At 36.5% G+C, this 26,938-nt stretch overlaps 1 pseudogene; it reads left to right on the plus strand.

Moving 5' to 3' along the window:
* The first annotated feature begins 4,026 nt into the window (after positions 1-4,026).
* Positions 4,027-4,772, plus strand: LOC123245932 (annotated as a pseudogene).
* Positions 4,773-26,938: the final 22,166 nt, after the last annotated feature.

Raw genomic sequence — 26,938 nt, forward strand, 5'->3', positions numbered from 1 at the left:
TGAGATTCCTAATACTTTAATGTTCTCATTGCATGCATTTAACACTCTGAAGTTATTCCAAGCTGGGTGGGGCAGAGTGACAGTTAGTCAGGCTTTACTGCCATTTCTGTCAATGGTCATTCCCCTTATAGTTAAACCTGGTTCCCTGGCTTGTAAAGTCCTACTCATTGTCCCTTCCTGTCGCCTATCCACCCCACTGAACCCACAAATAATATTTGAGTTAATTTTCCTGGTTTTCCCCATAAGAACTGGGAAAAAGAAATGAAAGTATTACAAAAAGAAAATAAAAACTTAAAAGACAAAATTGACCATATGGAAAAAGAAGCATAGAATCAAATAAAGTGATAAGCAAATTGGAGACAAACGCTGACCTGCTGGAATCCATGAAAAGCAGGATAGACCAAATCAAAAGGGAAAATCAAAAGATCATAGCTAAAAATCAGTCTTTAAAGACTAGAATTGAACAAGTAAAAGCTAATGCTCTCATGAGACAGCAAGAATTGATAATGCAAAATCAAAAGAAAGAAAAAATAGAAGGAAATATAAAATATCTCATTGAAAAGACAACTGACCTGTAAAACATATCCAGGAGAGACAATTTGAGAATTATTGGACTACCTGAAAGCCTGGGACAACAACAAAAAAGCTTAGACATCATATTACAAGAAACTATCCAAGAAAACTGCCCTGATATTCTTGAACAGTATTGACTCCAAAATGGAAGGTAAGGGTTTAAAAAAATAAATAAATATTCATAGGGAGAGGTTGTGGTATTAAGCTGTATAAGATGATATGTAAAAAAATTAGTGGGACAAAAAAGAGAATGGAACTAAGAGAAACTTGAAGAAAGAGGTAAAATAGAATAAATTATACCACATAAAAAGGTGCTTGGAGAAGGGAGAGAAAAGAGTGGTAATAGGTAATATTTAAACCTTACTCTCAGTGAAATCAGTTCTGAGAGGGAAGAACAGTCAAATCTATTGGGGTATTGAATCCTATCTTACCCTATAGAGAATTTGAAAGGGAATAAGAAAGGGGATTTAAGGGTTTAAAAACAGGGAATACTGGGGGCAGCTGGGTAGCTCAGTGGAGTGAGAGTCAGGCCTAGAGACAGGAGGTCCTAGGTTCAAACCCCGGCCTCAGCCACTTCCCAGCTGTGTGACCTTGGGCAAGTCACTTGACCCCCATTGCCCACCCTTACCAATCTTCCACCTATGAGACAATACACTGAAGTACAAGGGTTTAAAAAAAAACAGGGAATACTAAAAGGGAGGAAAAGTTCGGGGGTAGGGTGATTAATAGACCTTAAAGAGAAATAGGAGTGGGATAAGAAAGGAGGGGTGGGAAGGAAAGTAAAATAAGGGTGGGGAAAAGGAGGACTGATTAAAAGCAAAACAGCAGTGTGGAAGGAACTAATGAAAAAAGAAAGGACAGGATTAAAGGAAGAAATCAAAATGATGGGGAATACACAGGTGGTAATCATAGCTCTGAATGTGGATGGGATGAACTCACTCATAAAAGAGTAGCAGAGTGGATTAAAAACCAAAATCCTACCATGTTGTCTACAAAAAACACACATGAGGCATGTAGACGCACACAGGGTAAAGAGTAGAGGCTGAAGCAGAATTTATTGGGCATCAACTGAGAAAAAGAAGTCAGAAATGGCAATTACGATATCTGACAAAGCCAAAGTAAAAATAGATCCAAATAAAAGAGATATGTAAGGCAATTATATCCTGATAAAAGACAGTATAGACAACAAAGAAATGTTAGTACTCAATATGTATGCTCCAAATGGTATAGCATTCAGATTTTTAAAGGAGAATCTATTGGAGCTTAAGGAAGAAATTGCTAGATAAATCAAACCAAAAAAATAAAGAAAGAAATAAGAGTTCTGAATAAAATCTTAGAAAAAATAACATTAATAGATATATGGAGAAAAGTAAATAGCGATAAAAAGGAATATACCTTCTTTTCAGCAGCATGTGGTACATTCACAAAGACTGACCATGTACTAGGGCATAAAAACATTGAAGACAAATGCAGAAAAGCAGAAATAATAAAAGCAACTTTTCAAATAAAAATGCAATAAAAATTATAATTAGTAAGTGTAGAGAACCAATTGGATAAATAGGGTCAGGATAAGGCCTGTTATCTGAATTCCCTACATGACCAATCCAGGCTAAGGCAGTCTTTGTGTTTGGTCCTGGTCACCTAAGCCCTGAAAAGCTCTGGTACCAGCAGGTTGGTTAATCCAAAAACAACTTGACCCCTCCAAGAGGCTATTGGGAGTCATTTAGAGAAACAGAGTCTGTAATAGATATTTTATCTGGATCCCATTACAAAATCATCAGCATATAAAACTGTGTATGTTTTTTTCTGCACTGCATGTCAGGTAGCAGACAGAATGGGCCATCTAAGGTAAACATCTGAGACTCCTCTTTTGACTCATTTTCAAATCCCCACCTTTTCTCAATGTTCTTTTGGAAAGCTTTGAGTCCTTAGCAGACCAGCAGCTACTGAGTTAACAATTTCTCTCCTTGATAATTAAGAAGCCTGAACTCTAAAAAATATATTACTTAGATAGTCAAGACCAGACACAGACAAGGCCAAACAAGACCTTATCTGACCAGGTGCAATCCTATAAATCAAGGCAGAATGCAATTAGTAAAAAATCTCCATGAAATGTGTTTCTGCTCCCAGAATTAACCCCCTACCAATTGGTGGTTGGAATTTGGCCCTTGTCCTTGTACCTATCTCTCTACTTTTTAGACTTTAATGGGTTGTGTATAATTTTAACCCCTTCACAGCTGTAACTCTTTCTTTGTGTTCTTTGTTTGAAACCAGTATAAAATAAACTCAAGAACTCCATGAAGTTGGAGCAGCTATGAGCTAAACAATTAGTCTGGCTGTTCTCAGTTTCTGTTTCCTGTCTTTTCAATCCGAGGCCATTAAACACCACTCAGGACCCCCAAAAATATAGAGCTGGTTCTCTATAAGTAAGGGTAAATGGAGAAGTAAGTTAAAAATTAATTGGAAATTAAATAATCTTATTCTCCAAAATTGGTGAATTAAAAACAAATCATAGAAATAATTATTGATTTCATTGAAGAGAATGACAATGAGGAAACATATCAAAATTTATGGGATATAGGAAAATTTATATCCCTGAGTACATATATTAACAAGTCAGAGAAAGAGGAGATTAACAAATTAGGCATGCAACTAAAAAAAAAACTAGAAAAAGAACAAATTAAAAACCATCAGATAAAGAATTGGAAATCCTAAAAATCAAGGGGAAAATTAACAAAATCAAAATTAAAAGACTTATTGAACTAATAAATAAAACTAGGAGCTGGCACTTTTTAAAAACAAATAAAATAGATAAAATATGGGTTAATCTAATTGAGAAAAAGAAAGATGAGAACCAAATTAACAGTATCATTAATGAAAAGGGTGATCTCACCTCTAATGAAGAGGAAATTAAGACAATTATTAAGTACTATTTTGCTCAATTATATGACAATAAATATGGCAATCTAGAGGAAATGGACAAATATTTACAAAAATATAAATTGCCCAAATTAACAAAAGAGGAAATAGAATACTTAAATAATCACATATCAGAAAAAGAAATTGAACAAACCATCACGGAACTCCCTAAGAAAAAATCACCAGGGCCAAATGGATTCACAAGCGAATTCTATCAAATATTTAAAAAACAAGTATCTTCTGCAATGGGGGGTAAGTTAGATGCCTGCACAATAAGATCAAGAGTGAAGCAAGGATGCCCATTATTACCACTACTATTTATTATTATACTAGAAATGCTAGCAGTAACAATTAGAGAAGAAAAAGAAATTGAAGGAATAAAAGCAGACAGTAAGGAAACTAAACTATCACTCTTTGCAGATGACATGATGGTATACCTAGAGAAATCAATTAAAAAGTTACTAGAAATAATCAATAACTTTAGCAAAGTTGCAGGGTACAAAATAAACCCACATAAATCATTAGCATTCCTATATGTTTCAAACCAAACCCAGTAGTACTCTGCTGGGAACAACTGACAGACACTCAGTAGAAGTCACCAACTGCTGTTTTTTGGTGCTGCATTATGAATCTGAGGATGAGGTTGCTGTGGACATGGAATTTGCTAAGAATATGAATGAATTACATAAGAAAGTCTCTCCAAGTGAGGTTATTCTGGGCCAGTATGCTACAGGCCATGACATCACAGAACAATCAGTGCTGATTCATGAATACAATAGCCAGGAGGCTCATAGTCCCATTAATCTCACTGTGGATACTAGTATCCCGAATGGACGGATGAGCATCAAAGCCTATGTCAGTGCTTCCATGGGTGTCCCAGGAAAAACCATGGGAGTGATGTTCACTCCTCTGACAGTGAAATATATCTACTATGATACTGAACAAATTGGAATTGACCTGATCATGAAGACCTGTTTCAGCCCCAACCGTGTGATTGGCCTTTCAAGTGATCTGCAGCAAGGAGGTGAGGCCTCAGCCCGGATACAGGATGCTCTGAGCACAGTGCTGCAGTATGCTGAGGATGTGCTATCTGGAAAGGTGTCGGCTGACAACACCGCGGGCCACTTCCTGATGGGACTGGTTAACCAAGTTCTCAAAATTGCTCCTGAGGACGTTGAGACCATGCTGAAGAGTAACATCAATGGCCTGTTGATGGTGACCTACCTAGCCAATCTAAGACATCACAGATTGCTCTCATTGAGAAACTTGTGAGGCTGTGAGGAAACCCAATGAGCAACAGCTACAGCCGGCAACTCTGCCTGATGCAGGTCCTCCCTCGGACCCTGATATGTATGGCTGAGCAGAAGAAAAGTGATTCCTTCTTTAACCATCATCTTTAAGTTGCCTGTTTCTATAGATGAGCTGTTTCTAACTCAAAATAAACCATAGACATCCCTTTTACCCCTGGGTAAGGAATTGATTGTGACCTCTCCCTTGGGGGACAGGAATACTAACTTGGAAACTCTTTTGAAATCAAGAAATAAATGCTTTTGAGGCACTGGGAAAAAAACCAATATGGTACTGGTTTAGAGATAGAAGGGCAGATCAATGTAATCAATTTGGAGCAGTAGCAAGATAATGTTCAATAAACCCAAAGATCTCAGATTTTGGGACAAGAACCCACTATTTGACAAAAACTACTGGGAAAATTGGAAAAGAGTATGGGAGGTCCTAGGTTCAAATCCGGCCTCAGCCACTTCCCAGCTGTGTGACCCTGGGCAAGTCACTTGACCCCCATTGCCCACCCTTACCACTCTTCCACCTATGAAACAATACACCGAAGTTAAGGGTTTTAAAAAAAAACAAAACAGTATGGGAGAAATTAGGTTTAGAGCAACATCTTACATCCTATACCAAGATTAACTCAGAGTGGGTAAATGACTTAAATATAAAGAGTGAAATCATAAATAAATTAAGTGATTATAGAATAGTATACCTATCATATCTGTGGGAAAGGAAGAAATTTAAGACCAAGCAGGAGATAAAGAACACTATAAAATGTAAAATGAATAATTTTTATTATATTAAATTAAAAAGGTTTTTACAACAAAACCAATGCAACCAAAATTAGAAGGGAAGCAACAAATTGGGGGAAAATTTTATAACAAAGACCTCTGACAAAGGTCTAATTCTTCAAATTTAGAAGGAGCTAAGTCAATTGTACAAAAAAATCAAACCATTCCCCAATTGACAAATGGTCAAGGGACATGAATAGGCAGTTTTCAGATAAAGAAATCAAAACTATCAATAAGCATATGAAAAAAGTGTTCTAAATCTCTTTTAATTAGAGAAATGCAAATCAAAACAACAATGAGGTACCACCTCACACCTAGCAGATTGTTCAATATGACAGCCAAGGAAAATAATAAATGTTGGAGGAGTTGTGGCAAAATCAGGACACCAATGCATTGTTGGTGTAGTTGTGAATTAATCCAGCCATTCTGGAAGGGCATTTGGAATTATGTACAAAGGGCTTTAAAAGAATGCATACCCTTTGATCCAGGAATAACACTACTAGGTTTTTATACCAAAGAGATAATAAGGAAAAACTTGTACAAAAATAACCAATAACTTTAGCAAAGTTGCAGGATATGAAATAAAATGCACATAAATTATCAGCATTTCTATATATTTCAAACACATCACAGCAGCAAGAGTTAGAAAGAGAAACACCATTTGAAATCACCCTAGTCAATATAAAATACTTAGGAATCTATCTACCAAAACAAACACAGGATTTATACGAATACAAATACAAAACACTTTTCAAACAATTAAAACTAGATCTAAACAATTGGAAAACATTGATTGCTCATGGGTAGGACGAGCTAACATAAAAAAAATGACCATTCTACCCAAATAAATTTACTTATTTAGTGCCATACCTATCAAACTACCAAAAAACTTTTTTACTGAATTAGGAAAAGCTATAACAAAGTTCATTTGGAAGAACAAAAGATCAAGAATATCAAGGGAAATAATGAAAAAAAAACATGAAGGAAGGTGGCCTAGCAGTACCAGATATTAAACTATACTATAAAGCAGCAGTCATCAAAACTATATGGTACTGGCTAAGAGACAGAAGGGAGGATCAGTGGAATAGACTTGGGGTAAGTGACATCAGCAAGACAGTGTATAATAAACCCAAAGAGCCCAACTTTTGGGACAAAAATCCAGTATTTGACAAAAACTGCTGGGAAATTTGGAAAACAATATGAGAGAGATTAGGTTTAGATAAACATCTCACACCCTACACCAAGATAAATTCAGAATGGGTGAATGACTTGAATATAAAGAAGGAAACTGTAAGTAAATTAAGTGAACACAGAATAGTATAGTTGTGAGATCTCTGGGAAAGGAAAGATTTTAAAACCAAGCAAGAGTTAGAAAAAATTACAAAATGTAAAATAAATAATTTTGATCATATTAAATTTAAAAGGTTTTGTAGAAACAAAAAAAATGCAACCAAAATCAGAAGGGAAACAACAAACTGGAAAAAAATCTTTAGGGGAAGCTGGGTAGCTCAGTGGAGTGAGAGTCAGGCCTAGAGACAGGAGGTCCTAGGTTCAAACCCGGCCTCAGCCACTTCCCAGCTGTGTGACCCTGGGCAAGTCACTTGACCCCCATTGCCCACCCTTACCACTCTAACACCTATGAGACAATACACCAAAGTACAAGGGTTTAAAAAAAAATCTTTATAACAAAAAATTCTGACAGAGGTCTAATTACTCAAATATACAAGGAACTAAATCAGTTGTATAAAAAATCAAGCCATTCCCCAATTGATAAATGGGCAAGGGACATGGATAGGCAATTTTCAGATAAAGAAATCAAAACTATCAACAAGCACATGAGCAAGTGTTCTAAATCTCTAATAATTAGAGAAATGCAAATCAAAACAACTCTGAGATATCACCTCACATCTAGAAGATTGGCTAAAATGACAACAGGGGAGAGTAATGAATGTTGGAGGGGATGTGGCAAAATCTGGACATTAATGCTTTGCTGGTAGAGTTGTGAACTGATCCAACCATTCTGGATGGAAATTTGGAATTATGCCCAAAGAGAGCTAAAAGAATGCCTGCCCTTTGATCCAGCCATACCATTGCTGGGTTTGTACCCCAAAGAGATCATAGATAAACAGACATGTACAAAAATATTTATAGATATGCTTTTTGTAGTAGCAAAAAACTGGAAAATGAGGGTATGTCCTTCAACTGGGGAATGGCTGAACAAATTGTGGTATATGCTGGTGATGGAATACTACTGTGCTCAAAGGAATAATAAACTGGAGGAATTCCATGTGAACTGGAAAGACCTCTAGGAATTGATGCAGAGTGAAAGGAGCAGAACCAAAAGAACATTGTACACAGAGACCAATACACTGTGGTAAAATCGAATGTAATGGACTTTTGTAGTAGCAACAGTGCAATGACCCATGACAATGAGGGATTTATGGAAAAGAACGCTACCCACATTCAGAGGAAGAACTACAGGAGTGGAAACACAGAAGAAAAACAATTGCTTGATTGGGGATGTAGACTTGAAATGACCACACCAATGCAACTATCAATAATATGGAAATAGGTCTTGATAGATCACACATGTTAAAACCAGTGGAAATGCGCATCAGCTATGGGGGATCAGGGTGAAGAAAGTAAGAACATGAACCATGTAACCATGGAAAATTTTTCTAAAAAATAAAAAAAAATTTTAAAAATTATTTTATATATTCATAGCTGCATTCTTTGTGATGGCAAAAAATTGGGAAATGAAGGGTTGTCCATTGATTGGGGAATGGCTGAACAAATTGTGATATATGATGGTGATCGAATACTATTGTGCTGTAAGAAATGATGATCTGGAGGATTTCTATATGAACTGGGAGAATCTCAATCAACTGATGCAGAGTAAAATGAGCAGAACCAGTAGAACATTGTAGACAGAAAGTAAAACATTGTGGAACAATCCAATGTAATGGACTTTGTTACTAGTAGCAATGCAACAAGCCAAGACACCCTGAAGGACTTCCGGGAAAGAATGAGAGAAAGAACTGTGAGAGGGAAAGGAAAGAAAACAAATCATGGAAACATGGAAAAATATTTAAAAATTAAAAAATTTTTAAATGAACTAAAGAAAAAACCACTATGGGGTGATGTTTTTATTTGCATGTGTGTTGGATTTTAGGGAAGCAGTTACATAAAGTCATCAGCCTCATTCTCTCTACTGGAGTCAACAAAGTTCAGTGGCAAGACAAAAATTAGGATAACTGCTGATGGCCCAAGATGCATTGGTGTCTTTGATGTCTGACCACAATCTAAGAGTTCCATAGCACCTGCTTCCTCCACCTTCCTGGCCGTTGGAACAAATTGTTCTCATCTGCTCATTCCACCAAGGGAAGTCTTCATATGCTTGGGATAGACACCCCACAAACTCACTGATGGGTTTGTAGCCCATCATTTACCCTTGTACCAGAGGTGCTAGTCCTCCTTGAACACCATATACTTCATATTTTCTTTTTATATACAATAAAGATTTGATGGAGGGTAAACTTAGAGAAGTAGGCACTAGAAGCTAAGATGACCAGAAAAAGCTTCCTACTGAAAGTAGCATTTGATCTGAGTCTTAAGGGAAGCCAGGGATTCTAAGAGGCAGAGACATGAAAGAAAAACATTTCAGGAGTGAAGGACAGTCAGTGCAAAGTTTCAGAAATAGGAGAAGAAATTGTGGAAGAATTAGTGAAGACAGGAATGAAGGTTCCTGGGAGGCAGGAAGGAGAGGAGTTCTTTTTCCATCTCAGATACTAACTTGTTTTATGACTTAGGACAAGTTACTTTATTCTTCCAGCACCTCAGTTTCCTCATTTCTAAAATTAGGGAATTGGAACAGATAGAATAATCTAAAGTCTCCTCCAATTCTAAAATTCTGTTCTTTTCTAGACCCTTACCCCCGTGGTCGATAATCTAAGGCTATTGATCTTCTCTATTATTTATTTCTAGATTCCTTTTGTATTGTTTACTGTTTATTCATCCCAAAATTAACAGGATCAAAAATAGTAGACTGAAAGTAGGAAACTCTTCCAATACATCTCTATCTTCCACAATAGCTAACAGTGATGAATATTCAGTGGTACTCAATAGCACTAGTTAATTGATTTCTTTATTGACATTCTCTAATAACTCAGATGGACTCCAAAATGCGATAAAATGATTTTTACTAAAATCAGGAAATAAAAATATCCAATTCCTAAAATTAAAGAGGTAATAATTCATATAAAATGACTACTTCCTGTTCTATTCTATTTTTACCACAACAAGATCAGAAAGGTATACCCCCATGGCAGTGGGAATTCCACCAAAATTTGAGACACAATTCCCCAAAGGATGGGTCTTTTATGCCTTAAGCAAGAAGAAAAGCAAACCATTAATAAACCCAAAACTGGACTCTTTGCCCCTCCGTAAGCCATTTTATTTGATCTGGACTTAAAAAACCAACACAGACTATATAAAATAGATGCTGCTCCTACCATGACTGAGAAAAAACAGAAACTGGAATGTATTTCCTTCTCACAATAGTGAGCCAAAGGAGGAATGTTTCCTTAGAGACAAATCTGATTTTCTTTTGAAAATCTTAACATATTTTCTTCAATGAAAATAGTGTCATATTCAAATCCCTGAAATCAAATCCTTCAACAGAGATTCACACACACACAAACACACACAACACACATTGGGAACACCAAATGTCTCCAAATATTTACTAGCATAACTAAAAGAAATAGTAGATTAAGCTAGTGTCTCTAGAAACAATTGGAGAATAAAATGATAGAACTATAAGTTAAAATACAGAAAGGATATTTCTAGTCAGATACAATCTTTTGGCTTTCTAAGCCTGATATAAAAACTAGAGTGTTGTTAATAAACTAATACTAATATCTTAAAATAATGGTGTCTACTGGAATTTTCCAGAAGACAAAAACAGGTCACAAAAATAAGACCACATGCAGCTTAAAATTTTGGCTTATTTGTTCTTATAATCTACAGGAAATATTCTTCAAGTAAGTTTAAATTTTCTTTCCTTATTTTTTCCCTTTTATGTACTCTCATTGATCAAAACCCCTACATTGAAATATAAGATAGGTTCATTCTCTGAATCACAAAGATGGGAGAAGGATGACATGCATGAAGATGTTTCATAGACATGCCAATGAACTACACAATTTTTCCAAGTCAAATTGCAATAGTGTTGTTTTCTTCATAGGGTAAAGGGAACACACCCTCAGGTAGTAGTTTGGTGAGCACCCTAGAAACTAAATCATTTCAGATAATGGCTTGCAAAACTCAAATGGCAATGGGTTTTTAGTTACCAGAAGTCCAGGTCTTTTTTTTTTTTTTTTTTTTTTTTTTTTACCATTACCCTTCAACTTGAAATCAATACTGTGTATTGGTTCCAAGGCAGAAGAGTGGTAAGGTCTAGGCAATGGGGGTTAAGTGACTTGCCCAGAGTTACACAGCTGGAAAGTGTCTGAAGCCACTTTTGAACCTAGGACCTCTCATCTCTAGGCTTGGCTTTCAATCCACTAAGCTACCCAGCTGCCCCAGTCCAGGTTTTTTAAGAAAGACAACTATAACGATTAAAAGCTCAATTTCAGTCTCTGAATTTCTAGGCACATACAAACAACCCTACCCATCTATCTTCTCTTATGACAATCAGCATGTTTTAATCACTTTCTAGTTCCAGACCCTGGGACTAGACCACTAGAGATGACAATTGCTTCAACACATACAGAGGCAAACATTTCCCAGGAGCCAAAAGGAAATGACAAGGCGATGATTGGGAAATAGAATTGCCATCAGGTGTGACAACTTGCAAAGAGATATGCAACTCCAGCCTCCTCCTTTGATAAAGGTATGTTCTTGGAAGCCTATGAAATGCCATTAAAGATAAGCTTGGGTTTGCCCCACTGAGGCTGCTGACAAAAGAGGGAGACTTAGTGTGAACATAATAATAAACACGGAGAGTGAGGCTCTGATTACAGTAATGAATGACCAACTCCTACCTTTTTATCAGTGAGGTACTGTTTAGGAATTACTCTGATAGAGATCTCAAAGGAAACTCCTTTTGGAAAGCAACAGAATGCTCACTTGATAAACTGGCGGTGAGGTGAGAAAGGTAAAAAAGGAGAGGAGGAAAGGGGAGAAAAATCATTAAAAAGTAAATAAAAGGTCCTTAGATGGAATATTTTATTTGTGACTTGAATTAAAAAAATTGAAATAATAATCATTTGGACACACAAAATATTTTAGATCTATATCCACATAACAAATCAAGATATTTCTTTGGGAATTGAACAATTTTTAAACTGCAAATCTTTTATTTGTATTATAGTAATATTATGTATCACTACAGGCAGAAGTTATATGAACTGGGGAAAAAAAACATTTCCCCTTCTCCATGGTGAACTTCCATACAAAGTAAGTCAAGAGAATCTAAGGGGCAGCTATATAACACAAAGGTTAGCTAGATAACACCAGGTCTGGTGTCAGGAGGACCTGGGTTCAAATGTGACCTCAGACACCTTCTAGTTGTGTGACTCTGAGCAAGTCACTTAACCTTAGCTGCTTAACTCTTACAATATCCTGCCTTGGAATCAATACTTTTATGGGACTCCAAAACAGAAAATAAAAGTCTTTTTAAAAAAGAAAGAGAAGGGAAGAGAGGATGTCTGATGTTCATTGCCAGAATGACCTTTCTGAAAATTAAACAATCGTTTTGTCTGTTTTGGATTTTGTTGCATTAGGAAAAAAATTCTAGAAGTGGAATCAGGAGACCTGCTTTTGAATCCTGCTCTAAGCATTTACTAGCTTTTTGGCCATGGAAAAGTAAGTCACAGAATCTCTCAAATCCTTAGTTTCTCCTTCAGTAAATCTGGAAGAATAATATTCATCTTTCCCACCCTTATGAGGAAAGCACTTCCCAAAACTTAACACCTATATAAATGTGAGTTGTTCTTTCCTTTGTAGAAGATAAAGAAGACTGATCTATTGTCCTGAAGGCCTCCCACAAAAAAAAGAGCAGAGCCCAGTCTATCCTTAGACTGAATGCCTCAGAGGAAGTGTGGGTGTGGTAGGAGGAAATGAGAAAAGAAATGTAAGAGTCAGTGATGATGGGTTTTTTTTTTCCTCAGCAAATACTTTGAAAGTATTCAAGTATCCTGAGTCATTCAGGAACTAATCACTTAATATTAAATATACTTATGACCCCTTTCCACGTCACCTTGGCTCATTTATCATTTTCCATTTGAAGTGGTCTATGAAGTTTTATCTTAACCACTCTTTCTTCTAATACACTGCCATTGTTGCCTTTGAACTTTCAGGAAGTTTAAATAAAAATAATTGGTTCTTTGGACTATCTATATTTATGTTGGTCATGTAATGTGACACTAAGTGAAATGGAAGTCAGGAGAAAACATGGCTACCAAGACATTGTTTATTCTGAATTACTTATAAATCTAAGGTGAATACATATTCTGGGCATGAATTAGCTCATTTAGTCACATAAATAGCAATTTTTTCATTTATTCATATAAAAATGAAACTTAAAAAAGCATAGTAGGAACTCTTGTAATTTAGTCTAGGTCTCTATAGATACCCAGACTAAAATTACAACCCAACGATAATAACAACAGGAGTAGAAATATTCCTACTTTTTATTATAGTCATTTGTCTTAGTTTCTTTACTGACCAAAGAAGTAGAATGGATTTCCAAAGAGCGAGGTCTGCTATTCACTGGCTATGTGATTATAACCTTCATCTCCCAAAACGGGAAGAAAAACTTGTACCCCTTAAGAGGTTTAGCTAGTTGTCTATGGATAGGCCATTGACCTAGAGTCTTGAAGTTTCTTTTTTTTGTTATTCAGCCCTTTTAGTCATGTTGGACTCTTTGTGAATCTATTTGGGTTTTTCTTGGCAAAGATACTGAAGTATTTTGCCATTTCCTTCTCAAACTCATTTTTTTTAATAGATGAGGACCTGAGGTAAACAGGTTAAGTGACATGTCCAAGTTCCCACAGCTAGTAAGTTTCTGAAGCCAAATCAGTTGCACCACCTGGTTGTATAAGAAATAAAATAATATAAAAGGATGGATTTAAAAATATCATGGTTTTAAAGGGTTTATTGATAGCCATTTAGGAAAATGAAGCCCCGTGCCTGTTTAAATGGACCCACCATTACCTGCTCCTCCCATGCTGGCTCCTGCTCCACAGTCACAAAAGAGGAAGTACCAATCCAGTCCTTAGTCTTTATACCTTTCTCTAGGTGATTACACTTCCTGCCCACATGATTACACAAGAGAGGAAGCCAGTTTGCTCTTGGGAAATGTAGTTTGAAAGAGCCCTAAATGTCCACAGGAAGTTTAGACCAGGGACCTCAAAATTAGTTCAAGGAAACCCAAATTTCCAATTTTACAGTTGCCCTCTTAATCCTTTGACCATTTCCTAGGTTAGGGTAACAGGGCCAATACATATCAGCAACAGAATTTGTAACCCAGTCAACTTGACTGGGTTACAAAGGTATCAACTATATCATGCTGCTTCCCACTTTATTTGTGAATAACAAATTTTTAGAATGCTTTCATGTTTGATTTTTTTTCATATCATCATAATCACCTTGCTTCTCTACCCTCTTTCTGAGTAAATTCCTTTGATCTTCTCTACTACTAAGAGTAATTTTTGAGAATTATAGAAATCCTCTTTCCATGTCTCTTTCTTATTTACCTTTATGGACTTCTCTTGTGTCTTGTGTTTGAACTTTAATTTTTGTTTAGGTGTGGCTTGTTCCTCAGGAATGCTTGGAAATCTTTTCTCTTATTGAATGTCCAGTTTTTTACCCTGAAAAAATATACTCAGTTTTGCTGTATAGGTGACTCTGGGTTGTAAATCCAAATTTTTTGCCTTCCTGAATATCATATTCCATGCCTTTCAATCCTTTCATGTAGAAGCCGCTAGGTCTTGTGTGATCCTGATTATAACTCCATGATATCTGAATGGTTTCTTTCTGGTTGTTTGAAGTATTTTATCCTTGGCTTGGTGGCTCTTGAATGTAGCTATTATGTTCCTGGAGTTGTCATTTGAAGATTTCTTTCAGGAGGCAATCTATAAATTCTTTCAATTTCAATTTTATTTTCTTATTCGAGGATCTCTAGGTAGTTTTCTTTGATAATTTCTTATAATATGATGTCCAAAGTTTTTCTTGATCATGGCTTTCAGGTAGTCCAATAATTCTCAAATTGTCTCTCCTAGATCTATCTATGTCAGTTGTTTTTTAAATAAGATATTTCCTGTTTTCCTCTGTTTTTTCATTCATTTCATTCTGCTTTATTGTTTCTTGATTTTTCATGAATACATAGTTTCTAGATGGTCAATTCTGATTTTTATGACCCGATTTTCCTCTATCAGTTTTTGGTTCTCCTTTTTCAATTGGCCCATTTCTTCTTGAATCACTTTCATTTCTCTTTCCCACTTTACTTCTGCCTCTCTTACTTGGTTTTTGAAATATTTTTTGAGCTCTTCCAGATTCTGTGTCCAATCCATATTTTTCTTTTGAACTTTGCATGTGTTTCCTATGCTTTTGCTGTCCCCTTGCTCTTTGTCACCATAAAAATTCTTTAGAGTTAAGTTTTTTGTTGTTGTTTGCTTGTTTTTCCTATCTAGTTATAGATAGGCTCTGTTTTCTGGGAAGTTAGAGTATTAGAGTACCCTCTTAAATTTCAGTCCTTCCTTGATGTTATACTCAGCTTATTTTCGGGGTTTTTACTAGTTTACCAGATGGTCTGAGGGCTGAGAGCTCTGTCAGCCCCCTCCACCTACTGATTCAATTGACCTTGAGATGCTGATAGCTTAAAGACTTTCCTCAGTCTTTGATTTAAGCTTTTGATCTCACTCTGAACTTGAACAGATCAGGGGCTGATCAAATTCTGGCCCCAGGCTTAGGCTCAAGTTTTTGGTCTTCCTGTGTTCTTGATCCAATCAGACACACCCTTGATTGATTGCCCTGTCCTGTAGCTCTGCCCTTAGTTTTGAGCAAAAAGATCTGAGGGGGGGGGCTCCCCTTATGAACTGTGAACTGTGAATTACGTCCTTATCCCAAACCCAGACTGGGATTCCTGGCTTCTCTCTGGAACAATATGGATCAGTCCCTTTCAGCCCAGATTTCCCTTGGGCTGGGATTCTGGACTTCTCCAGAGGTTTGAAATTTCAAGGGTTATGAGTTGACTTGGACCACTATTTGCCCAGGCAGGATCTCAGGATCTGAATGTTAGCTTGAACTTAAATTCAGAATCTGTAACAGCAAATGGGGGTGAGGGGTGAGGAAGGGGTTTTTGGTTTGCTCTTGGCTGGTTCTTTACTCTTTGCTAAATTCTCTTGCTGACTCTGCTCTCCTCTCATCCCAGTGTCTCAGATGTTGTCTGCCTACCTTCTGGGGTTTTCCTTTCTTGAAAGTTTCACTCTGTCTCCTGGTTGGTTCTTTCACTCCTATATTCATTTTGTGGCAATATTTTAATCTTGGTCAGAGAGGATTCTCATGGTGACACAGAGCTGCTACTCTAGTTACTCCTCCATCTTGGCTCCACCCCAGGAAGACACTTATCTTCTTTAATAAAGGGAATATTTACATCAGGCATTCCCTATACTCATTTAAGTCTAGATACATATATGTAAATATTTGTGACATTTATATGTGTATACCTAAATATCATACATACACATAAACACGTATACGCATGCACAAATATGCTATATTTATTTGCTGGATTGAGGAATTCATCATTGTTGAGGAACTGTGTAGAAATTTCTTTCAATAAAGTAACTTGGTAACATTTATCTGGAACTAGAAAATATTCATACTTTAAATTGAGAAAACTAGATATATATTGTAAATTTATAAATGATGTTGAGATAACTTAAAGCCAAATTGTTCTAGAAGAAATCATCTAAAAGCAAAATGTATGCCTTGTCCCTCCCATTATATTTTCTCTCATGAATTTCTCACAGCTATATTTTGTTAGATTATTGGAGGAAACCGTAAAGCCAAGCAAACTATGGGGCTGATGGAGGACAAATAACTGCTAAAAGACCTAGATCCAGAGGACAACTTAAAGCCATATGGCATAGGGAAAGAACACAACTATGTGTGTCCGCTAGTAATAATAGTGACCCACATGCCAAAAATCATAGAATTAGATCTGGAAAGGATCATATCTATCACCTAGTCCAATCTCATAATCATAGAGATGAGAAAATTTTGGCTGAAGAAGGTAACTTTTCCAACATCATACAATTAGCGAGTGGCAGTTAAAGGACTGGAACCAGCTCCTCTGATGCCAAATCCAGGATTTCCTTGTCTCATCTCCAAATTAATGTTCTAAAGTATGTTCAAGACCTGGAAGCAGCTTTAGAAGCTACCTAGTCCTATCCTTCATTTTATAGATGAGAAAACTGGCTCAGCATGGTTTCCCAAGACTTGCCCAAGGCCACATAGAAAAAAAAGTGATGAATGCAAGATTTCAACTATTTCCCTTTTATTGCCTTGACCCTGGGCTTGGGATCTGGATCTTGGTAGTTGTGCTACCAGAATTATAGCACCCAGAAATTGGAGAGCAAATAGCTAATTTATCATTTATTGTTTATCAGCTACCACTTGACACTTTTCCAAAAAGTAGTGAAGCCATCATTATGCCAAGAGCCAAGAACCTGAGAACTAAATTGCAGAGACCTCAGTGTCTCAATAACATTCCAATACACCAACATTTCAAGTGGATGAAAGAAGTCAGCTACTCCTCTAATGGCTAATCAGCATCTCCCTACTCCTTCTACCAGCATGTCATTTCAGGATCCCTCTTGCCTTTCTATCCCTGCATTAACCACACATATCACCCTAGTCATCAAGTTTTCTCCAACCACCTCCATCTAACTTACTTTCATTTTAATCCAATTCAAAGCTACCCTTCTCTGCACCTACTCCTTCTTCTCTGCTTGCCCTCTGCAAATCCTCTGCCTTGTGTCCTCTGAGACTTTCAGCCACACAGATGTTTTCACCCCCTCCTCATTTAAAGTAAACCTAGACTTTCCAAAGTGACATCACTACTCCCTACAGCCCTTTCTAAGGGAGACTACTGCTTCTCTAGGTCTCCCAAACTTCTCAGACAAAGGTAGTTCTAAATTAATATAAAGATGTGGTAATGCCAGTAGGTGACTAAAGTACCCTCTCAACCACCTAATATTAATAGTCTAGTAAGACCATATATTTTAGTATATTAACTTAAAACTGTATCCTGAAGTATCCATAGGCTATAACAGACTGCCAAAAGGGTCAGTGATGCAAAAAATATTAAGAACCCCTGTTTCAAAGTATGTGTTTGTTGGGGCAGCTGGGTAGCTCAGTTAATTGAGAGTCAGGCCTAGAGACAGGAGGTCGTAGGTTCAAATCCAGCCTCAGACACTTCCCAGCTGTGTGACCCTGGGCAAGTCACTTGACCCCCATTGCCCACCCTTACCACTCTTCCACCAAGGAGCCAATACACAGAAGTTAAGGGCTTAAAAAAACAAACAAACAAACAAAGTATGTGTTGGTTCCAAAGTACTACACATTGCCTTCTTCACTTCTATTGAATCTTCCCCTTCTTTTATTATGACTTTTAATTAATAACCCTAGATCTCTTCCTTTTATCTCAGTTCATCAGCTCCCTCTGGGTTCCATTTGCCTCCTTATTTTAAACACTATATTTTACCAAAAGGATATAGTCATAGAGATGACTAATTAATGTCAAATTTTATGTGCTTTTAAAAATATAATCATGGAAAAATGGTGTGCCTTTCTATATAAATATCTATTCTATTTTATTATTAAAACTAAAATATGATGTATTCAAAAATGAAACTTTAATCTTCCTTACTAAAGCTGTCCTTCCTCCATAGTTCCCTGTTTCTGTTAAGGTCATCATCATCCTTTCGGTTAGGTTCATAGAGTGAGTCATCCTTAATTCTTCCCTCTCTTACCTCCTTACATCAAGTAAGTCACCCAAAACTTGTGAAATCCACCCCACCACATCTCCCATTTGTCCTCTCCACTCCTCCAATCACTATATATGTTCCTTTAGATCCCTAATCACATCTTAGCTAAACTATTATGATATCCTCTTAATTGGATTCCTGTTCCTACCATCTTCCTACTTTGTTCTCCACTCAGCTGTCAAAATAATCATTCTAAGGTACAAATCAGATCATAGGCCTGCTTAAAAATTTTCTGTGGCTTTCTATTGCTTCTATGGCAAAATACAAACTTCTCACCCTTGCATTTAAAGCTCTCCACTACCTCACTTCTGTCTGCATTTTGAGAAATATAATATTCCTTCCTTTTAGACACTCTATATTAATAATTGTGCTAACAATAATTAGCCAGCGTTTATATAGTACTTTAGGTTTGGAAGGAGCTTTATAAATATTACCTCATTTTATTTTCATAAGAAACCCTAGAAGATAGGTGCTATTAATATCTCATTTTACAAATTAGGAAACTGAGATAGATTCAAGTGACTTGCACTGGATCATATAACTAGTATCTGAGGTTAGATTTGAATTCAGGTTTTCCTGACTCCAAGACCAGCACTCTATCCATTATGCTACCCAGCTGCCTCTAGGTTCCAGTCAAACAAGTCCTCTAGCTATTCCCTGAACTCAGCATCCCAAGTATTTCCACTGGCTAGCACACTCATTCTAGTCCATACTTCTTAAATACCTGACTTCCCTTAAGGTTCTGCTCAGTCACCACCTGCCATGGAAATCCGTTTTAGATTCCCATCCAGTCACCTGATCCCTTCCATTGCTAATCCTTTTTCCCTCCTCAAATGACTTTTTAATTACTTATGTATGTTATATGTATTCTTTCACACTTATCACGTCCAACCCCATAGGAAGCAAGGACCTGACAAGGAAAGATTGTTTACTTTCTATGCCCTAATTACTTACTAGTGCCTTACGTATATAATAAATGTTTGTCAAAGTTCACTAAGTAACTTGCTCTCCTGTAGCCCATTTCCTCCAAAATACGTACATGTTTGATAAGGATACATTGTGTGTTTCCTAAGACAGTGGCAATTTCAAAAAATCAAAACATCCTTTATTCATGAGCCTCTACAAAAAAATGATCCTGTGTCAGACAATATGTCCCAACTATGAGTCCAAAAAAAATATGGTCATGGAATATATGTGACAAGTAGCAACTCAAGCATACTTTCCACCTACCTTTAAAAAACAAGCTAGTACACTCTTTTTGTTGTGGCAAAGAATTTGAAATTAAAGGGATGTTCCTCAATTGAGGAATGGCTGAACAAATTGTGATATGTGATGGTGATGGAATATTATTGTTATATAAAGAATAAGGATTTCAGAAAGAACTGGAAAGACCTACATGAACTGATGCAGAGAGAAATAAGCAGAATCAGGAGTATTATTATACACAGTAATCAAAATATTGTGGAATGATCAATTGTAATAGACAGCTACTATCAGCAAATTACATACAATAAATGATCCAGGAAAATTCCAAAGGACTTATGACAAAGAATGCTGTCCACCTCCAGAGAAAGAACTGCTGAATGCAGATGAAAGCATAAGATTTTTCAACTGTCTATTTGGGTTTATATTTGGGGGATTTTGGTTTTATAAGATTATTCACTTACAAAATTGAACAATATGGAAAATTTGTTTTGCATGATAATACATATATAACCCAGACTGAATCACCTGCCAGAACATGGAGGGGGAAGGGAAGAGAAGGAGGGAGATAAGTTCAATCATATAACTTAGGGAAACTTGTATGGAAATGTATTGCATGTAATTTGTAAAAAATAAAAGAAAACTAGCAGGGCAGCTAAGTGGCTCTTAGTAGTGTAAGAAATTAAATTTAGGTTTTATGTTAAATATGAGAATTCTATAGTAATATTGTAGTCACCAATCTAAAGATATTATAAATTAAGTCAGAAATTACTTTTAGTACTTTTATTTACAAAGAGGTAGAAAGAGTGAAAATAGAAAAAGGTAGCTAAAGAGACAGGTTTTAACAAGCCTACTAGCCCTTCTCCTGTGAAGTGAGGCCAAGCCCCACAGGGGCTTCCCCACATCCGGTATTGTCTTCAGCTAGAGTTTCACCAATGCAGCCTCCTCCAAATCCAAAGCAGGAATCTCTGGAACCAATCTCTCCAGAAGCCAGGAAAGGAAGGCCAGCTACTCACCCATCCAAGATGAACTCCAAAGGAGAAAACCAAAGGCCAAGTCCCAAGGAGAAGTCCTCCAATGCTGAAGCCCAAAAGAGAAGATCCAGGAGCAATCCTCCAAGAGTCAAGGTCAAAGGTTCAAGCCAAAGTCTCCTCAACAGGAAGTTCAGGATTTTTTATAGTCCTTTTTCCATGTCACTTCCTGTCTTTTCCTCCACTTTATGGGAACCAATTTCAGTCTTTCAATTTGACTAGCACTGCCCAGGGGCAGGGCAGTTGCCTCTGGAGTTGTCACCCACTTTAGTAAGTGACTTGTGAACTCTCTTACTTAGTGTTAAGTAACAGTGTTTAAGTTTTTGACTGATTAATTTAAAAACTGCTGATTAATAGACAAAGAAACTTTGATTCACTCTTTACAATAGATAGAGAATCAGGCCTGAAGAAGAAAGGTCCTTGATTCAGATCTGGTCTCAGATTTGGACAAGTCACTTAATCCCAATCTCCTAACCCTTACTGTTCTTCTGGTTTGGAACCCACACTTAGTACCAATTCTCAGGTAAAGGTTTTGTTTTTTTTTTTTTGTCATGCAAAACACACTTCCATATTGGTCATTGTTGTAAGAGCACACTCATATACATCCAAATCCCCAATATAAGACCAGAGATACACTGATGTGAAAGATGACTCCAACAGTTCTTTCTCTGGAAGTGGATAGCTTTCTCTGTCATAAGTCTTTCAGGACTGTCCCAGATCATTGCATTGTTGAGAGTACCAAAGTTTTCACAGATAACCATAGTACTATATTACTCTTATTATGTACAATGTTTTCCCAGTTCTGCTTATTTCACTCTGCATCAGTTCCCACAGATATTTCAAGATTTTTCTGAAATCATCTTGCTTATTTCCTATATAGCACAATAGTATTCCATCACCACAAGTACCACAATTTGTTCATCCATTCCCCGGTTGATGGACATTCCATCAGTTTCCAATTCTTTGCCACCACAAAAAAAAAGCAGCTACAAATATTTTTTATACAAGTAGGTTCTTTCCCCTTTTTTCTTATCCCTTTGGGATATAGACCCAGTAGTAGTATTACTGGATCAAAGGGTATCCACAGTTTTATAGCCCTTTGGATCAGGCAAGGGTTTTAAATGAAGGTAAGGGCTTTTTCTTTAAGCTACCAGATCTAGAAGTATGCATTCCAAATATCATTTTCCAAGTTAACTTTATTTTATCCATCAATATTTCTTCCAGACCAATGCTTTCCTCCCCTTCATTCCTTTCTTCTTATGATTCAGTAATGTTCAGGTAAAAAGCAGACAGCTTCTAATTTAGGCCATACTTCAAAGTAACTAAAATGTAGTTTAATTATAAAGGTGTCAAAAACACAACCACTGCAACACTCCCAAGCACTGCTAGAACCTGATTAAAATGTAACTGGAAAATATTTTATAAAATAAATTAAAATCCAATAAAACATAATATTATTTGCAGTTTCTTTATATCACAGATCAGCATAAGAAACCAAATGGGAATTTGTGGAGAGTTTTGCAAAAGCTGAAGACAACACACAGAGACCAGCTGATGATGTAGAAAAAGCTTAGAAATTTATAAATGTATAAAATATATGTGTAGTATTGTGTAATATCAACATACTTTCTCTTTACACAATTTCTTTTTATAAAGTCAAAATAAGTAAAAAGTTAAAATTTGCAAAAAGAAGGCAACAGCCAAAAACTTTTAAGCAGATTTTGCAATTTGCTGGGGCAGCACACCCCTAACCCCTATGATGTGGAAGGGATACCTCTACAGAGTTTTCTAAGTCAAAACTGACTGTAGAAATCCTTAAGTATTATCTGGTGGCCCTGTTTGAGACTGATTGATATCATTGATTTAGGAGAAAGAGAATGAGACCGTCCAAACCCTAGGTTGGAGTTAGAGGACTTCATTTAAAATCTTTGAGTGGTAGGAGTCTCAGAAAAGGCTGCTCACCACAAAAGAGAAATTTTGCATTAAGCATCCTGTAGTTCAGCCCCCTCATTTTACAAATGAAGAAATTTAGGCTCAGAAAGGTAATGTGGTCAGTGTCATATTGGCTACATTTAGAAACAGATTTGGAGCTAGTAGGAACCTTAGAATTCACCAAGTTGGTATTTATTTGGGTATATGTTTGGGGGTTTTGGTTTTACAAGATTATTCACTCACAAAAATGAACAATATGGAAATGTTTTGTGATAATACATGTATAACCCAGATTGAATTGCTTATTAGCTCTGGGAGAGGGGAGAGAAGGGAGGGAGAGAATTTGGATCATATAACTTCAGAAATCTTATGTAGACATTTTTTATTATGTGTAATTGGCAAAAAGAGGAGAGAAGAGAAGAGAAGAGAAGAGAAGAGAAGAGAAGAGAAGAGAAGAGAAGAGAAGAGAAGAGAAGAGAAGAGAAGAGGAGAGGAGAGAAGAGAAGAGAAAAATCCAAACCATATCACAAACTCTGTGGGTAGAATGCTTCATTTTTATACCTGGGGAAAAAAAGGAATTTATCAAGTTGGGGAAATGAGGTGGCTCAGTGGAAAGAGAACCAGGCTTAGCAAAGGGAGGTCACAGATTCAAATCTGACCTCACACACTTTCTAGCTATGTGTCCCTGGGAAAGTCATTAATCCCAGCAGCCTAGCTCTGACTACATTTCTGCCTTGGAACTCATACAGAGAAGGTAAGGATTTTTAAAAAGAGACTGTAATTTTTGATAGGAAAAAGCTGAGGCTGAGAGATGTCAAATAACTCATGTAGTGTCTCACTTTAGGTATATGAGGCACAACTCAAACTCAGGTATTCCTGATTTCAAATCCAGTGCCATAGGAAGTATATCAGATTTCTTCTCACATCAACCTCCAAATTTTACAGCTTAGAAACTGAGGCCCTTTCCAGTATTAAAGAAGTACTGAATGGTAGAACCAGTGTTCAGATTTAAGAATCTAAGTCCAATGTGCCCTCTACTATGCTCTGCCATCTCATAGCACCAACTATCACACAGCCTAGCAAAGCAAAGCCCTCCTGAGATATAGTAAACTGGCAAGCACCTAGAAGAATTATAACCAGGTTCCCTACCACCACTGCAACCAACTGCCTTCTATGTCTGTTGCCAAGATGAGAATCAAATAAACTAAAACATTGTGCTAAAATTGGTTCTTGGAACATATTAGGAACTAGGAACATACTGTTTTTTGTTAGTAGCTGATAGGGACTTTTGAATATTCTAGCTCATATACTTTTAAAGTATATGATCAAAAAAGGAGGGCAATGTTGGTACTGGGCTAAAATTAACCTCTGGGAATTGAAGCTAAGAAGCAGTAAATAACTAAAGTTACAGTTGTTGGTTGACTTCAAATCATATATTTCTTAATTTGATATTCTTTTCTTTTTATATTTCCCACATAGAATGCAAATTCTTTGAGGTCAAGTACCGTTTCATTTTTGTCTTTGTAGTGACTACCAGGTTCTAGTACAGAGTAGAAGCAAATTTCTGCATTTGTAGTCATTTGACCACATGATCCCCATCTCTTAGCTATCATAGTTACCCCAAGAAATCCTTGGGATATGTGAAGAGGGAGCTAATCTTCTGCCAAAAAAAAACAGCATTGGGAGTCATTGTAATTATGGAGATTATCAATAGTTTCATCTGTCTACATTGGGTGAACTAATATTTTCTCTAGTGAGGAAGAACCAACAGGTGTGCAGGAGTTCCCTTCTTAGACTGTCTGCCAATGGATCTTCTGCTAATTGAAAGCTTAGAGGAGGTTCAAGACTTCATCTAAGATTTCCCTAATGGCCCAGCTTTCCTTGCATTCACTTCCATCTCTTGGCAGATCCTGAATAGGACATCGCCTCAGATCTAAAAAAGACATTTCAGGCTTTTGCCTGCATGACCTCCTTTTTGCTGTTGTCCAATACAATCTTGGGTTCAAATGGCTTATAAATATAAGAATGTGGCCAAGCAAGAGTGTCTAAAAGAACTTCCTTGATCATAAGAACCCCTTTGCCACAGAATCAATGTAAATTCTGCCTTATTGCCTCTGAGGCACTGGCTTTAGAGATATTCCCACCACCCCTCCCAGCTGACCAAGCCCTAGCATATCCTCACTCAGAGTGGACTTCTGGTGAATTCACAAGGTTATTGGTACTGAGTTCCTAGTTCCTATTAACAATACAAGACCATGAAGGGGATGCTGACTTCGGCAAAATAGTGGATGACTATAGAGGCATCCATAACACTGGCATCATTATCTCCACCTCTTATATTAAGGCTTTATTGGGTATACCATGGATGTCTTCCTTTGGCTCTGGATAAAGAGCTCTCTCTACCAAGTTCTGTAATTGGAATATTTCCCTTTTCAGATATATAAACATGTTCTTGCCATTAAGACCGTAGGACAATTTGGAAATATCTATGTATATAGACATATATGGTATTTATCTGTGGCCAACACTATATTATAAATATAAGCCCTGCCACTAATTTTAGAGACATCAACTGATAAGGTTTTCTCGTTGTTAAATATGCCTCAGGAATGTTTAGTTACTTTAAAGGAGCTCGTAATTAAATAAATTCTCCCCTTAATCACAATTTATAGTTGATCTACTTTGTTTTTTTAAAATGGGCTTTATTAGTTTTCTTTCCTCCTTGAATCCAGTCCGTTGCCCTGTTCTTAGTTCAATCCAATAAACATTCATTGAATGCTTACTCTTTCCGAAAAAGAAAAAAAAAATCAAGCAGCAACTTTTATAGTGCTATATAAAAAGCATTAATTTTAAAATAATCTATAAGTAACTCCCATTAGTATGATCAGTAATTAAGCTAAGAGGTTGCTGTCCATTTAAATAAAAATCCTGTCAAACTAGTCTTGGTACCTCCCTTTTAACTAGTAAACAGGAAAATAAATTATTTTGAAAAGCTATAGATAAGTAGTTATTGAAATACCATTGCTAAACGACCCTGGGATAGATAGAAATTACTCCAATAGTCATCTGTTCTACAAAATATTAAGAACTCTGGTCTAGGAGACAACACAAAACAAAAACATTTTTTCGCCTTGATTCTGCTACCAATTAACCTCAGCTTTCTTATCTGTAAAATGGAGTTAGTGATATTTGAACTAACTGCTTTCCTGGTCCGTCGTAAGAAAAGTGTTTTGAAAGCCTTAAAGTGTTATTAGAATGGTAAAGAAAAATTTAAATCCACAAATAAAAGGCCTGCTATCTGATTTGTACTAGGCCTCTCTTGATTCTGAAAACTGTCAGCTTCTTTGGGGCAGTGTTTCACTTTGGGGCTTCTTGTCTAGAACAGTACTTTGCACAGAGTAGGCAGTTGATAAAAAATTGTTGAATTAAAAAACTGATTATAACCAGATTGTGGAAGGTCTTAAAGGTTAGACTAAAAAGTTGCTTATTTAAGTTATGAAAGGAGTAATAAATGTATTTGGGTGAATGTATGTGTGACCCTCATCCATGCATTTGAGAGCAGCATTGAGTTCTTACTTTTTAATATAATACAAGACACAAAAACAGGAAAATATATTATATTTCCATGATTTCTTTCCTAGACTTTGCTTCATTTTGTTCTAAATTAGAATCACTGGCCTTTGCTTTTACCTCAGTTGCAGACCACATCACTCTCAGAAGGCACTGACCAGCACATGAACTCCAGTATTATTAAACAAAAGAAAAAAATAGCAATTTTCCCTTGAATCCAGCATAGAAAGCCAACAGGAGAAAAATGTTACATAGGCCCTTTCCAATGAGGAAAATTACAAAAGCACTTCTCAATACCTGGACCTTCCAATAAGCCAGAAGGTAATGTGAGAAAATAAAAGTATAAGGGCTTTTTGCTCAAATCTGTTCCTCTGCCAATGAACACTTGGCTTCCTTTGGTTTGAAAAACTAGGAAAAAAAAGTTGTGTTGCCTAAGTGGCTGAGTCATAGATCAGCCTTACACAGCAGAAAGTGGAGTAAAGGCAAAAGGTCAGTTAATTCAGGCAACTTCTTCCATTTTTCTTCAGTTACCAGTAATCCCAAATTATTTTTTGTTTTAATTTGTTATCTGGTAACATTA

The sequence above is a fragment of the Gracilinanus agilis genome, chromosome 4, assembly GCF_016433145.1.
Source record: "Gracilinanus agilis isolate LMUSP501 chromosome 4, AgileGrace, whole genome shotgun sequence".
In the NCBI taxonomy this organism is placed as follows: Eukaryota; Metazoa; Chordata; class Mammalia; order Didelphimorphia; family Didelphidae; genus Gracilinanus; species Gracilinanus agilis.